Source organism: Triticum urartu, chromosome 3A, assembly GCF_056163025.1.
Source record: "Triticum urartu cultivar PI428250 chromosome 3A, HENAU_Tu73, whole genome shotgun sequence".
Taxonomy (NCBI): Eukaryota; Viridiplantae; Streptophyta; class Magnoliopsida; order Poales; family Poaceae; genus Triticum; species Triticum urartu.
The window spans coordinates 297,117,883-297,134,210 of NC_141875.1; positions in this window are offsets into that span (position 1 = coordinate 297,117,883).

Below are 16,328 nucleotides of genomic sequence, written 5' to 3' on the forward strand. Positions count from 1 at the left end.
GCCGCCGGGTTAAGTCCTGGACTTTTCAGGAAGGTGACCTGGTGCTCCGGCTCATCCAGGATCTGTCAGATGCACACAAGTTATCCCCACCTTGGGAAGGACCCTTTGTGGTCAGCAAGAACTTAAACGACGGGTCATATTACCTCATTGACATTCGAGAGCACAAAGACTCATGTAAGTCGGAAGAGGAGACCCGCCGGTCGTGGAACATTGCTCAACTTCGGCTATACTACACCTGAGCCACCTGTTCTCATCATGTACATACTTTAACATTGTATATACCATGATAAGTAATAAAGCAGGACCATCGGTCTCTTTTCTTTTCAAAGATTACGCATCTTTGTTATTTATTATTTGCAGATGACTACTAAGGAGCTGATCATATTTGAATCAAGTCTAACCTTTTTTGGTCCGGCTTATGGTCGTATTCGAATCTAGCTGCAACTATCATGGTCACTTGGGGGCTTCCTGTTCAAACATAGGTCGTAGTCGAACCAAAGAGAACATAGCTGTCGTAACCCTCTTGATCGGCTCAAGGCCAAACTCACTAGGGGGCTTCTTGATCGTATCCGAATCATAGCTTAACCCCTTTTGGGTCCGACTTGGATCGTATTCGAATCAGGGTCGTTAAAAACCTCTCAAGGTCATTTGGGGGCTTCCTGTTCAAGCATAGGTCGTATTCGAACCAAAGAGAACATAGCTGTCGGTACCCTCTTGATCGGCGCAACGCCAAAGCCACTGGGGGCTATATGGTCGTATTCGAACCTTAGCTTAACTCCTTTGGTCCGGTTTACTGATCGTATTCGAATCAGAAACCCCCAACCTTTAAATACAAGGTTAAATCGTACTTATTACCTGTTATTTGCTTTTTAGTTTTTTGTTGTCTCAATTTCACAAATAATTAGCATGATCTTTTTCGCCGGCTGGACTATTTGACAACAAAGCCACCGAGGTATGATGATCATTGAGTATTCAGAAGCATTGACTTCTCAAAAAGATTGAGTTATCAACTTCATTCCCCGGATTATTTAAACCGGTGGTCTAAGGATCAAAGGTACAAGTATGGCTATTGTTTATACGCAATTTCCTACTGCATTAACCAAAGGGTTAGTTTCATCCTTGTTCTCTTTTTATATCTGTTTCTATTTTCTATTATGGTAACATATTGGCTATAAGCCGGGTGTTTTAACCCGTTCGGTACTAAGCCGCCAAGCCAGTTTCTTCTCTTCTATTTACAGGAACAGAGCTGAAGTATTACAGGGACAACCATAAATATGATGCATATATTGACATCAGGAAACACAGAATCGCATACAAGTGTTTTATGCACGATGGCATAAGCAAAGCATGCAGTGTTTTCACAGCTAAACTATTACAAGGCTTTTATAAGCCCATGAAGATGGTTATTGCTCCTCCCTCGCCGGTTCACCACCCTCTATTGACTGGAAGCTGGGTTTTGACTAGTCAAAGCCATTCACGGCGACAAATTCTGCTTCTTCGGCAATCAGGCCGACCGGTCAACTTCCGGGGCAAATTTATTTTCACGAACAGGCGGGATTAAATCTGTAACCTTGTATGAGGGAGTTGCCATCTTCTTATTTTCAACATCAAAACCCGGCTGATACTTGTCAATGTTGGTTTCATCTCCAAGAATAGTCGCCTGAGGTCGGACTCCGCGCACGCAAGCCATGAAGTCATCCTGCTCAAAGGGAGATCCGTCTTCCTTCACGGTGGGATATCCTCTGGCCACGTCCGTCGGGTCTAGATCTGGCACGCAAGCCTTGGAGCGGCTCAGGGCAGTCAAAGCCCCGGCTCTCGCACAGGAGAGCTTCACTTCTTGAAACCTGCCGGGTAGGATTGACAGTTTCTTCAAGACGTCACTGAGCCGGTTGGGTCCTTGATTGGCAGGAGAGATGGCAGCAAGTGCCCGTTGTGCGCCAATATATAGTTGCTCAACTAAGGTATACACTACCTTTAGTTTAATCACATGATCTTGGCTCAGATTCCTGCTTCGTGGGCCTGCACATATTTTATAAACAAAGTCAGCTGGCGGCTTATATTTCGGATCAGCAAAAAGTACACAAGATCTAAGACAAACGGATTACCAAAGATGGCGGCCACCATTTGAGACACCCGACCCTTTAAACCGTTCAGCTCTGTTGAAACCTCTTCAAGGGCTGCTTCGGCCTTCTTGGCGCGTTGTGTCAGAAGCGTTTTTTCCTCTGCCCAAGTTTTCTTCTTGGCAGTGAAGCTGCTCTTTAAATTTTTCGTCTCCGAGGGACTTATTTGCAATTTGGAGTTAGTAGACTTGATTTCAGCCTCCTGACCTGCTAGCCGGGTCTTCGCATCAGTCAATTGCGAGTTCAGTTCAGATAAGGCATTCTGCAAAAAACGTACCCAGATGAGTCAAGATTTCGCTTAAGGTTCAAAAATCAAGATTCAAGTCTCAAGTACTTTACAAAAAACCACTTGACACTTCGGGGCTAATGTATGCCAAAACAATTTCTTATGACTCTAAAGACATATTTTAAGTCCCAAGTACTTTACAAAGTAACAACACTTGGCACTTGGGGGCTAATGTATGCTATTCAGGAAGTTTCTCAAGGTTAAGCCGGATTATGAAGTTCTTTGAATACGGTACAAGACAATTTAAAGTACCGGCTCATTTATGATCAGAATGAACCGGCCCTTGGGGACTACAGGTGAAGCTTTGTTCTATTTTATTGAGCTCAAGAAAAGTTTCAAAGGTAAAAGTCTTGGCCTATATTATAAAGTCTACAGATCATTCCGGTTCTCTTATAATCTGAAGACTTGGGGGCTGGCGGAATATAGATAAGCCGGAAGAACGTACCTCGTATTTCAGCTGCAACTGTTTGACCATTTCGATCTCTGAGTCGTGACTAGAGTGCACATGGTTGAGATAGCCGGATAAAATATCGTTGGCATTTAGATGATCATAATTGGCAACATCAAAGCGCACTTTCTGCCTCTCCAATGCCTCTTGTTTCGCTGTGTGGCGAGCCAGCATGGTTGGATTCCCCGGTTCAATAAAACGGCTCCCGGTGATCAAAACGTCTTGGGCAGACGGTGATGGCGGGTTTGCTAAGCTTGATGGTCCAGTTGCGGAAGGTCTTCTGGAGTGTCATCAAATGACGGCTCAGGAGAATTTTCTTCTGCATTGACAGGAGGGTCTTCTGGAGTTTCAGTTGATGGAGGAGAAGGTGGCCTTGCCGGTTCAGGAGCAAGGACTGGTGGGTCTTCCGCCGGTTTGGTCACCTTGGCCTTCTTAGACTTAGCTTGGCCACTAAGTGAAATATTATAGGACTGTCAGGATAAAGAGACAATTTGAAAAACACGGAAGACAAAGGATTTTTTCTTACCCAGGGGCAGTCTTGAAGGCCGGAAACAGGGTTTGAGATGAGTCGCCAGAAGAGCGAGATACCTCCTGCAAAGATAAGAGAAAGTAAGTAATACAAGGAAGGACATCCATTAACAGAAAGTCGAAGAAAAAGAAATAAACCTCATTCTGGCATTTTTAGGGAGTTTGTTGAAGGACAACAGCCGGTTCGTCCTCGGTCCAGGCTTGATGGCGGCTCTCATGTCGCTGTTTTTTCAAAAGAAAGTGAGGGTCCAGATGAGCCAAAGGGTGTGAAAACATTACTTTCCGGGTTACGACTCGAAGTTTCTGTCTTGGAAAATGGGCTGAGTCGGAGGAAATAGTTACCTCTTCTTCCACGGCCTAACTGGCCCCAGTGTCGTCCTGGTAATGATCAGTGTTAATAATATTATTAAAAAGTTCGCCAAGGGAGTAAAGGGCTACCTCCGACTCAGAAGTATCATCGAGTTTCATCAAATCTTCAGGGTGTTCTTCTTCTTCTTTTTGGACCTCCGGGTTGTTTTCTTGGCGTTTATGGTGGCGGCTCTTGCTTTCTTGGCAGCTTCGTGGTCATATTTAACTTTCCAGAAATCAGATCTGGCCTGCAGACAGGTAAAAACCAGATGAAAGGTCAGACAAGTATTAAACAATACGGTTGGGAAAAATATGAAGGAGAGAGATCAGAGTGTCCTTACTTCTGGCGCCGGGATAAGCTTGCAGAAGGGGTTTAACCCGACGATACTGCAGTCTTCGTATTTTCCGTTCACCAGAAGGGTTGACATTGAAACAGTATCTTCTTCCGTTAACTGAACGGACCTGTGACAAAGAGAATCATCTGGGCCTCCACCATACTCGTACATCAATTTTGATCGACGGCTTAGAGGGATAACCCGCCATGAGATCCAGCAGCGGGTCAGATCAACTCCGGTTAACCCGTTCCCCAACAAAGCATTAATCCTTTTGATGGATGGTATCAACTTCTTGCATTCAGCGACAGTGAGTTTGTCAGGAAGTGCAAATTTGGAGTCAAGATGCTCTAAGCGATAACCCGGCAGGGGATGTTCGTTTGCTGGTGAGGTGTCTTGACAATAAAACCAAGTCTGATTCTAGTCTTTGGGATGACTTGGCAAGACTATGAAGGGGAAGACAACCCTGCCGACACTGAATTGAGATGCCTCCAAGCTCCAAGCTAAGGCCGTTGGTGCACTCATTCTGCCGGTTCAGATAAAAATATTCTCTAAACAGCTCCACGGTCGGCTCTTCCTGAAGGTACACCTCACAGAGCACTTGGAAATTGCACATATTAGATATGGAGTTGGGCCCGATATATTGAGGGTGGAGTTTGAAAAAATGGAGGACATCTCTGAAGAACTTTGAGCAGGGTGGTGAAAAGCCATGGTTCATATGGTCAGTAAAAACAATCAGTTCGCCGTCTCTTGGATTGGGCCGTTCTTCTTCCGGGTTAGGGGCACGGTAAGACATGACGGTTTTCAATGGCAAAAACCCTATGGAAAAGAACTCCTTCAAGCGTTCCTCGGTTATGATTGAGGGAACCCAGTTGCAGATGGTTGGCGCTTTGGATGGCATGATGTTCAAAAATGAACTGAAAGAAAGCCAACATGCCGGTTAAATTCAATGGTGAAATTAACAGTTAAATGATGATAATACAGGGAAGTAATGGCGGCTTAGTTAAGGGCTAATGTCATATAAGGAAAAGTAAGCCGGCACAGTAAGCCGCCATGACTACAGATATTCGAGAAAAGCAAATTCAGCTAAGTTTTGAGACAAACAATTTTCCTAACTACTTGGTATTATTCCAGATCAAATGGCTATTCAAAATGGGAAAAATTCTAGACCTAAAAAGTTTAGCGCAGATGAGTCTGTGAGTTCTAATGAGATCTTTGAACCAGAGAAAGGGATCTGTGGGCATCAGGAGTAGGAACAAAAACACTACTGCACAAGCATATATATCTTTTTGGATCAAGAAGAGGCCTGCGGTGGAAGAACTACGAAGAACTGCGATGAACTATGAAGAACACAAAGAAGTCTGGAAACCCTAATGCGGATCTGAGAAGTGAAAAGGAGAACACTTACAACCACGGATCTTCTGCGGAGGTCGCCGCCGTTCTCTGGACCGATTCGGGTTCATGCAGCGGCCAAGGTCGACGGAGACGGAGGAGAAGCGCGACGGCGGTGAGGCTCGAGCAGCAGGAGGATTGCGAGAGGAAGAAGACGGAGAGAGAGAGAAGAATGAGGAAGGCCGAGGCGTGCCTATTTATAAGGGAAAATGTGAACAGACGGGCGCCAAAATCGAGGGAGAGCCGAATAATGGTTATCCAACTACACAGACGCCTCGATTCTCGGAAGACATTAAAGATGAAGATCTGTTGGGAGATGACGTCATAAAAGTTTTTTGCGCTTTCAAGAGATGATGTCATGGTAGGTTACAAAAACTTCTGCGAAGGTAAGAAGATGGATTTTGTCTAAGTATTGAAGATTGACAAAGAACGAAGTTCAAAGTCAACCTGGGGCCTAATGTTGGGGATATAGCTATCAGTTATGACCCGCCCAGGAGGGGCCGGGTCAGCCCCAATGGCGGGTTACACAAGAAGCCCAGTAAACATTAAGATGATAGTTTATCAAATCTTATAGAAGGCCCAAAAGCCTAGAGGCGGCTTAAGGCCCAATATTGCAAACCGCCGTATGTAAGGAAAGACTTGTAAAGAAAGGCATGTAAAGGAAGTCACCGAGCCGGACACGATTATGAGCCGGCCGGGACTCTGTAGGCCACCAGGCGTCAACCCGTATATATAAGGGGACGACCCGGTGGCGGTTTAGGGCAAGAAACAAGAGATCGATAACCAAGCCGGCGAGTTAAGCCTCTTGGTGATCAAAACCCCAGCAATACCAATACAACTAGACGTAGGCTTTTACCTTCATCGTAAGGGGCCGAACTAGTATAAAACCTCTCGTGTCCTTTGTCCCGATTAACCCCTTTAAGCTTCCTAGTTGCGATGGCCCTACAACTAAGTCCTTTCGCTAGGACATCTGCAATTCCACGACACTAACCTCTAATTGAGTTAGAGTATCCAAACAGGGCCTAAGTACACCAGTTATTGGCCCTGTTTGGATCCATGGGTTAGAGTTAGTTTGAGCTAGTTTGGGCTCAAATAGCCCTAAAGTATCCAAACATGAGGGCTAGTTTGAGCTAGTTGCGTCAAACCAACCCAAGAGGTGATGATTGGGGCTAGTTCTCCTAGTGCATTTATTAACAATCTAACACTGTCATCCAAACACCTCTTTGGATAGAGTTAGTTCAGGGTTAGTCATTGTTTATTAGCATTGTTATTTAGGAAACACAGGATAGCATAGGATTTATTCTACCTTGACTTGTACTCCAGGATGACCATGCACTACTGCAGGATGCTGCTAACGCGACACTACGATCAGAGACCCTTCGACCAAACTATGTGCGATGCCATAATCACAAACGATGGTGTAAAAAACCGTCAAAAAGGTGCAAAATGTTTGCTATGGAGGATGCATCAAACACGGTTCAGATTTTAGTTGTGTGTGTGATTCAGGGCATACAGTTCAGTTTAATTAACTATTTTTGATGAGGAGGAACAAAAGAAACGGGCAGCCAGATGAAGGCGTGTGCGACGTACAACATACGGTTCACTCGGATAAACTGTTTGTGATTAGGCAACACAAAAGAAATGGGTAGCCAGATGAAGGTGTATGCGATATACAGCATACAGTTCACTCGGATGAACTATTTGTGATTAGGCAACACAAAAGAAACAGTCAGCCAGATCAAGGTATGTGTGATTGAGGGCATACGCTTCTGAAGGATTAACTGTTTGCGATTAGGCAACAGAACAGAAACGGGTAAGCCAGATCAAAGTGTATGAAATTGATGGCATACACACATGGATGAGCTGTTTGCGATTAGCCACAACAAACTAAAACAGTTAGATAGATCAACGTGTGTGCACTAGACGGGCACACCCATTCTAATTAAAAGAAGTGTACGCGATGGTAATAACGAGCGCTCACGGTTGTTGGAACAAGACGTGTGCTGACATTGCCTATTGTGGTGCACCCTATGGTGCAAAGGCCACGTGCGCGGCCGAGAAGGCGTACGTGCCCACGTTACGCCTTCCGAGAATAGTGCTGCACTTATAACCGTGAGTAAATTTTGAGCATGTGTCCCGTCACAATTTTTTTAGAAGAACAGGGAGGTCGCGTCCCATCACATTCCGAATTGCAAACCTGTTCACACCGATCAAAACCTAAATAGTTTCCCACTTAGGAGCATATTACTACGCGGTTATAAATACTCCCTCCATTTCTTTTTAGTCTGCATATAAGATTTGGTCAAAGACAAACTTTATAAAGTTTGACTAACTTTATTGAAAACATATTAACATCTATAATACAAAAGTTATATGTTATGAAAATTAATTCCATAATGAACCTAATAACTATGATTTCATAGTGTGAATGTAGATATCTTTTCCTACAAAGCTAGTCAAATTTTACTAAATTTGACTTTGACCAAATCTTATATGCAGACTAAAAAGAAATGGAGGGAGTACTGATAACCCACAAGTATAGGGGATCGCAACAGTTTGCGAGAGTAGAGTATTCAACCCAAATTTATTGATTCGGCACAAGGGGAGCCAAAGAATATTCTCAAGTATTAGCAGCTGAGTTGTCAATTCAACCACACCTGGAAACTTAATATCTGCAGCAAAGTATTTAGTAGCAAAGTAATATGATAGTAGTGGTAACGATAGCAAAAGTAATATTTTTGGTGTTTTGTAGTGATTGTAACAATAGCAATGGAAAATTAAATAAGCGAAGAACAATATATGGAAACCTCGTAGGCATTGGATCGGTGATGGAGAATTATGTCGGATGCGGTTCATCATGTAACATTCATAACCTAGGGTGAAACAGAACTAGCTCCAGTTCATCAATGTAATGTAGGCATGTATTTCGAATATAGTCATACGTGCTTATGGAAAAGAACTTGCATGACATCTTTTGTCCTACCCTCCCATGGCAACGGGGTCCTATTGGAAACTAAGGGATATTAAGGCCTCCTTTTAATAGAGTACCAGACCAAAGCATTAACACATAGTGAATACATGAACTCCTGAAACTACGGTCATCACTGGTAAGTATCCCGATTATTGTCACTTTGGGGTTAACGAATCATAACACATAATAGGTGACTATACACTTGCAAGATAGGATCAAGAACTCTCATATATTGATGAAAACATAATAGGTTCAGATCTGAAATCATGGCACTCAGGCCCTAGTGACAAGCATTAATCATAGCAAAGTCATAGCAACATCAATCTCAGAACATAGTGGATACTAGGGATCAAACCCTAACAAAACTAACTCAATTACATGATAAATCTCATCCAACCCAACACCATCCAGCAAGCCTACGATGGAATTACTCACACACGGCGGTGAGCATCATGAAATTGGTGATGGAGGAAGGTTGATGACGACGATGGCGATGTATTCCCCTCTCCGGAGCCCCGAACGGACTCCAGATCAGCCCTCCCGGGAGAGTTTAGGGCTTGGCGGCGGCTCCGTATCATAAAACACGATGAATCCTTCTCTTTGGTTTTTTCCTCCCCAAAAGTGAATATATGGAGTCAAGGTTGAGGTCGGTGGAGCATCAGGGGGCCCACGAGGGAAGGGGTGCCCAGGGGGGTAGGGCGTACCCCCCACCCTTGTGGACAGGTGGAGGCCCCCCTGACGTGGATCTTCCTTCCAGTATTTATTATATATTCCAAAATAATTCTCCATTGATTTTCAGGTCATTCCGAGAACTTTTATTTCTGCACAAAACTAACACCACGACAAATTCTGCTGAAAACAGCATCAGTCCGGGTTAGTTCCATTCAAATCATGCAAGTTAGAGTCCAAACCAAGGGCAAAAGTGTTTGGAAAAGTAGATATGGCGGAGACGTATCAACTCCCCCAAGCTTAAACCTTTGCTTGTCCTCAAGCAATTCAGTTGATAAACTGAAAGTGATAAAGAAAAACTTTTACAAACTCTGTTTGCTCTTCTTCTTGTAAATATGTAGAGCCAGCATTCAAGTTTTCAGCAAAGATTATGAACTAACCATATTCACAATAACATTTAGGTCTCATGTTTACTCATATCAATGGCATAATCAACTAGCGAGCAATAATAATAAATCTCGCATGACAACACTTTTTCAAAACAATCATGATATGATATAACAAGATGGTATCTCGCTAGCCCTTTGTGAGACAGCAAAACATAAATGCAGAGCACCTTTAAAAATCAAGGACTGACTAGACATTGTAATTCATGGTAAAAGAGATCCAGTCAAGTCATACTCAATTTAAACTAACAGTAATGGATGCAAATGACAGTGGTGCTCTCCAACTGGTGCTTTTTAATAAGAGGATGGTGACTCAGCATAAAAGTAAATAGATAGGCCCTTCGCAGAGGGAATCAGGGATTTGTAGAGGTGCCAGAGCTCGATTTTGAAATAGATATGAATATAATTTTGAGCATTATACTTTCATTGTCAACATAACAACCAAGAGATGGCGATATCTTCCATGCTACACACATTATAGGCGGTTCCCAAACAGAACGGTAAAGTTTATACTCCCCCTCCACCAAGAAGCATCAATCCATGGCTTGCTCGAAACAACGAGTGCCTCGAACTAACAACAGTCCCGGGGGAGTTTTGTTTGCAATGATTTTGATTTGATTTGCATAAAGCATGGGACTGGGCATCCCGGTGACCAGCCATTTTCTCGTGAGTGAGGAGTAGAGTCCACTCCTCTTGAGAATAACCCACCTAACATGGAGGATACGGACAACCCTAGTTGATACATGAGCTATTCAAGCATACAAAACAGAATGTTTATTTGAAGGTTTAGAGTTTGGCACATACAAATTTACTTGGAACGGCAGGTAGATACCGTATATAGGTAGGTATGGTGGACTCATATGGAATGACTTTGGGGTTTATGGAATTGGATGCACAAGCAGTATTCTCGCTTAGTACAGGTGAAGGCTAGCAAAAGACTGGGAAGCGACCAGCTAGAGAGCGACAACAGTCAGGAACATGCATTAAAATTAATCAACACCGAATGCAAGCATGAGTAGGATATAATGCACCATGAACATAAATATCGTAGAGGCTATGTTGATTTTGTTTCAACTACATGCGTGAACATGTGCCAAGTCAAGCCACTCGAACCGTTCAAAACAGGATACCACCCTATCATACCACATCACAACCATTTTAATAGCATGTTGGCACGCAAGGTAAACCATTATAAGCTCCTAGCTAATCAAGCATGGCAAAAGCAACTATAATCTCTAATTGTCATTGCAAACATGTTTATTCATAATAGGCTGAATCAGGAACGATGAACTAATCATATTTACAAAAACAAGAGAGGGCGAGTTCATACCAGCTTTTCTCATCTCAATAAGTTCGTCATATAATCATCATTATTGCCTTTCACTTGCACGACCGAACGATGTCAATAATAATAATAGTGCACGTGCGTTGGACTAAGCTGGAATCTACAAGCATTCAATTCAAGAGAGCAGACAAGGTAATATGGGCTCTTTGTCAGATCAATCAATAATGCATATAAGAGCCACTTCAACATTTTAATTATGGTCTTCTCCTCTCGACCCCCAAAGAAAAGAAATAAAACTATTTACACGGGAAAGCTCCCAACAAGCAAAAGAAGAACAAGAAATCTTTTTGGGTTTTCTTTTTAATTACTACCACTATAGCATGAAAAGTAAACTAGCTAAAAGCTACAACTAATTTTTTTTGTTTTTCTTAAGGTTTATTAAACACACAAGAAGAAAGCATAAAAAGGAAAATAAACTAGCATGGATGATACAATGAAAAAGTATGAGCACCGGCAACTAGCAATGAGTGTGTGGACATGAATGTAATGTCGGTGAGAAATACGTACTCCCCCAAGCTTAGGCTTTTGGCCTAAGTTTGTCTATGGCCACGGCTAGCCTCGCGGATATCCAAAGTTGTAGCTGGGGTCGTACTGTGATGCAGCAGCTATTGCCTCATGAGCTGCCTCTTGGAGACGGGCCGTCTCCGTCCTCCTCTTATACTCGTCCGCCTCCTCCCTAGTTATAACATATCTCCCTTTTGCCCGAGAGTCAAAGAAAGCAGGAGCATGGAGAGCGATGTGATAGGTGCGTCGTCTGTCAAAGATTAGTCGGTACTGGAGGAACTGATCGTTCCTCTCAACAAACTGATGACGAACCATAGCCTCATAATCTAAATAAAGAGGAGGCAACTCAATATCATACCCACGTATGGGTATATCAAGAAAATTAGCTAGACGGGTTGCGTAAATTCCACCAAAGAAATCTCCATTAAATCTATTATTATGCAACCTATGTGCAACAATGGCTCCCAAATTATAATGTTTATCTCCTAATACAGCACTCCTGAGAACACTGAGGTTAGGGACACACATGTGACATGCTTCATCCTTACCATTTATGCACCTACCTATGAAGAGAGTAAAATAATGTATAGCGGGAAAATGAATGCTCCCTACGGTAGCTTGTGTTATATCTCTAGATTCCCCCACAGTTATACTAGCAAGAAAATCTCTAAATTCAGATTTGCGAGGTTCACTAGGACTACCCCATTGTGGAAGTTTGCAAGCAGTGGTAAAATCTTCTAAGTCCATAGTATAAGAATTTTTATAAAGATCAAATAGGACAGTTTGAGAATTACGTGATGATGAAAATTCAAACCTTGTCACAAAGGAATCAGTGAGATAGTGGTATTGGCGGCACTTATCTGCCTTGAAGCTCTCAAGATCGGCATTACGAACATACGCGTTAAATTCTTCCTTGATTCCTGCTTGATCCATAAAGTCCTCTGACGACCATTCACAAGCCCGCACCTGAGCTTCCCTCGGTGATTCATCATCGGCATCGCGTATTGCGAGCCTGGGTCCTTGCTTCCTTGAAGGACCACCTTGGTACATTTTCCTAAACATATTTTTCCTCTGAAAAATTTCTAAAATTTTAGCAACTTCAAAATAAAACTGAATCAAACTCAACAAAATTGATAGCAACTACTCCCACAAGTGCCTAGAGACTATATCATGCATTAAAACTACTTTCGACCATATAAATTTGACATGCAAGCTCAAGAACAGGGTCACCTAAGCAGAAAAAATATGAAATGAATAAAGCACTACAACAAAAACTAATTGGACCATTGGAGGAGTCACATACCAAGGAACAATTCCCCAAAGCAGTTTTGTGAGAGGTGCTTTGAGCAAGGAGATCAAAAATGGCAGCAAGACGAGCTTGGACTCGGGTTTGAGCTGGCTAGTGGTGTTTTGGGAAGAAGAAAGAGAGTGTGGTAGCTGGAATAAGTGGAGGGGAGTCACCATGAGCCCACGAGGTAGGGGGCGCCCAGGGGGGTAGGGTGCGCCCTCCAACCTCGTGGCTAGGTGCTTGCTCCCCCTGCTGTGTTTTCAGTGCCAGATATTCTCAAATGTTCCAGAAAAAATCATATTTAATTTTCAGGGCATTTTGAGAACTTTTATTTTCAGGGTATTTTTTATTGCATGGATAATTCAGAAAACAGACAGAAATTACTATTTTTGCTTTATTTAATATAAATAACATAAAGTAAAAAGAGGGTACACAGAGTTGTGTTTTCTAAATTCATCCATCTCATGCTCATCAAAAGGAATCCACTAACAAGGTTGATCAGGTCTTGTTAACAAACTCATTCTGAATAACATGGAACCGGAGAATTTTCGAATAACACTACGTTACCTCAATGGGGATATGCACATCCCCAACAATAAGAATATCATATTTCTTCTTGACAGTAGGGAGAGGAAATTCAAAACATCCAAAAATAATCGATGGAATTTTTCCAATAGAATTGATACTGTGGACTTGAGGTTGTTTCCTCGGAAAGTGTACCGTATGCTCATTACCATTAACATGAAAAGTGACATTGCCTTTGGCGCAATCAATAACAGCCCCTGCAGTATTCAAAAAGGGTCTTCCAAGAATAATAGACATACTATCGTCCTTGGGAATATCAAGAATAACAAAGTTCGTTAAAATAGTAACGTTTGCAACTACAACAGTCACATCCTCACAAATACCGACAGGTATAGCAGTTGATTTATCAGCCATTTCCAAAGATATTTCAGTAGGTGTCCACTTTTTCAAATCAAGTCTACGATATAAAGAGAGATGCATAACACTAACACCGTCTCCAAGATCACATAAAGCAGTTTTAACATAGTTTCTTTTAATGGAGCATGGTATAGTTGGTACTCCTGGATCTCCAAGTTTCGTTGGTATTCCACCCTTAAAAGTATAATTAGCAAGCATGGTGGAAATTTTAGCTTCCGGTATCTTTCTTTTATTAGTAACAATATCTTTCATATACTTAGCATAAGGATTCATTTTGAGCATATCAGTTAATCGCATACGCAAAAAGATAGGTCTAATCATTTCAACAAAGCGCTCAAAATCCTCATCATCCTTTTTCTTGGATGGTTTAGGAGGAAAATGCATGGGTTTCTGAACCCTTGGTTCTCTTTCGTTACCGTGCTTCCTATCAACAAATTCTCTCTTATCATAACATTGATTCTTTGATTGTGGGTTATCAAGATCAACAGTAGGTTCAATCTCTACATCATTATTATTGCTAGGTTGAGCATCAACATGAACATCATCATTAACATTATTACTAGGTTCATGTTCATTACCAGAGTGGGTTTCAGCATCAGAAATAGAAATATCATTGGGATTCTCAGGTGTGTCAACAATAGGTTCACTAGATGCATGCAAAGTCCTATCATTTTTATTTTTCTTCTTCTTAGAAGGACTAGGTGCATCAATGTTATTTCTCTGAGAATCTTACTCAATTCTAATAGGATGGCCCTTAGGATACAAAGGTTCCTGAGTCATTTTACCACCTCTAGTCATAACTCTAACAACATTATCATTTTTATTATTTAATTCATTGAGCAAATCATTCTGAGCTTTAAGTACTTGTTCTACTTGAGTGGTAACTATAGAAGCATGTTTACTAATAAGTTTAGGTTCACCATTAACATTTGCCCTATAATCACTCAAGTGTTCAATCATATAAGCATTATCACTACAGGAATCAGCTACTTTGCCGTCTGCCACGGCGGACGGCAAAGGCATGAACGGCGGACGGCATAGGCCTTTGCCGCAGCCGCGGACGGCAAAAGGCTCCGGCAAAGTAGGCTACGGCAAAGACCTACTTTGTCGTCTGCTTTCGGCGGCTGACGGCAAAGGCGCCTTTGCTGTCTGCCGCGGATGGCAAAGAAGCGGACGGCAAAATGAGTAGTGTTAGTGTCCGTTAGGTGGCTAACGGCAGCCTTTGCCGTCCGCCAGCTGACAGCAAAGGCTGCAGGCTCTTTGCCATCTGTTGGCAGATGGCAAAGAGACCAAATAGGCATTAATTTTGTTTCTTCTTATATCAATTCATTTTCACAGAAAATCAAACACAGATATATATGACCAATATAGCATATCCAACACATATTACCAATACTCATGAACACATATATATATCCAACACATGTTACCAATATATAGTCATGAACACATATATATCCAACACATATCCAACAAATATTACAAGGAATGATCTAAAACTAAATATCTATTTTCCTAAAAACTATCTTATTACTAAGATCTTCTCCAGATCTTCTTCTTTTCTTCCAACCTGCATAACAAAAACACTAAGAAAGAGAGAATGGGTTAGGAGTAGAAATGTAGCATTTCACTTGGTGAAATGCAATGTTGTAGGAGCCAGTACTTGAGATCAAGATAATCTTAGTTAAGATCCTGATTTTCAAAGTGATCTTAATTATAAAGCCAAATAGAGTAAACCAATACCAAAGAGCCAAAGGAGAGAACCAGCCAGGACCCAATCAAGAAGCCACCACAATTAGCAGTAAGTTAAATGCCAACACAAAGACCACTATCAGTACTAGCTCCAGGAATTAAGCCAACTAAAAACTAGTGATTAAAGCCAAAGATCAGACTTCATCACCACAATCAGTTTTGTCTAGTGACAATAGGTACATGTCACTATGCAACGCCAAAAACAAAGCTCCAGGAGGAGATATACATCACAACCAGCCAACCAGACCAACTCCCAACACATCCAACCACCAGCAGCTTAGAATAGATAACTATTAAGGAGAGCTACAGAAGACCTCAAGGTATACTTGAGGGATTATGTGCTCAGACAGCCTGGAAGTGCCAGGGCTAGTTCATCACAGCACATGGATAGTCACATGTAAATTAAGCCTAAGAGAGGGGGGCTCAGACCAGCATCACTGCCCAAATCAGATGTAGTATATGTCTTATCAGTAGAAAACTAGGAAAGTAACAGCCAAAACCAAGTATAGCATCTGTTCATAGGCTATTAGAAAGAGACAAATAGGAATAGCCAAACCAAGTGGTATCTGTTCATATCAGTATGAGAGGTAAAATAACTAAGAACAAGTGAGTATCCATTCATGAGAGTAACTGACCAAAGTAACAACTCCAGGATCAACTGAACAGAACAGAGCAGTACAGGAGTATATATACTTCACAAATACACATAGATGGTCATTGACCAAAACCCTGACACAGCAAGAATCCATCACAGAGAGCTCCAATACAAGTTGATGCTCATCTACAGCAGCTAACCACAGCTAATAGAGCCTCACATCCAACAAGATCAAGAGCTAGAGCTATGCATTAGAGAGATCAGGAGGGGAGCAAGGAGAAGCTCACCAAAAGGAGTTGTAGCCGAAGTAGGATGCAGCCACACCATCACTATGGTGTGACCAGCATCACAACCAACACCAC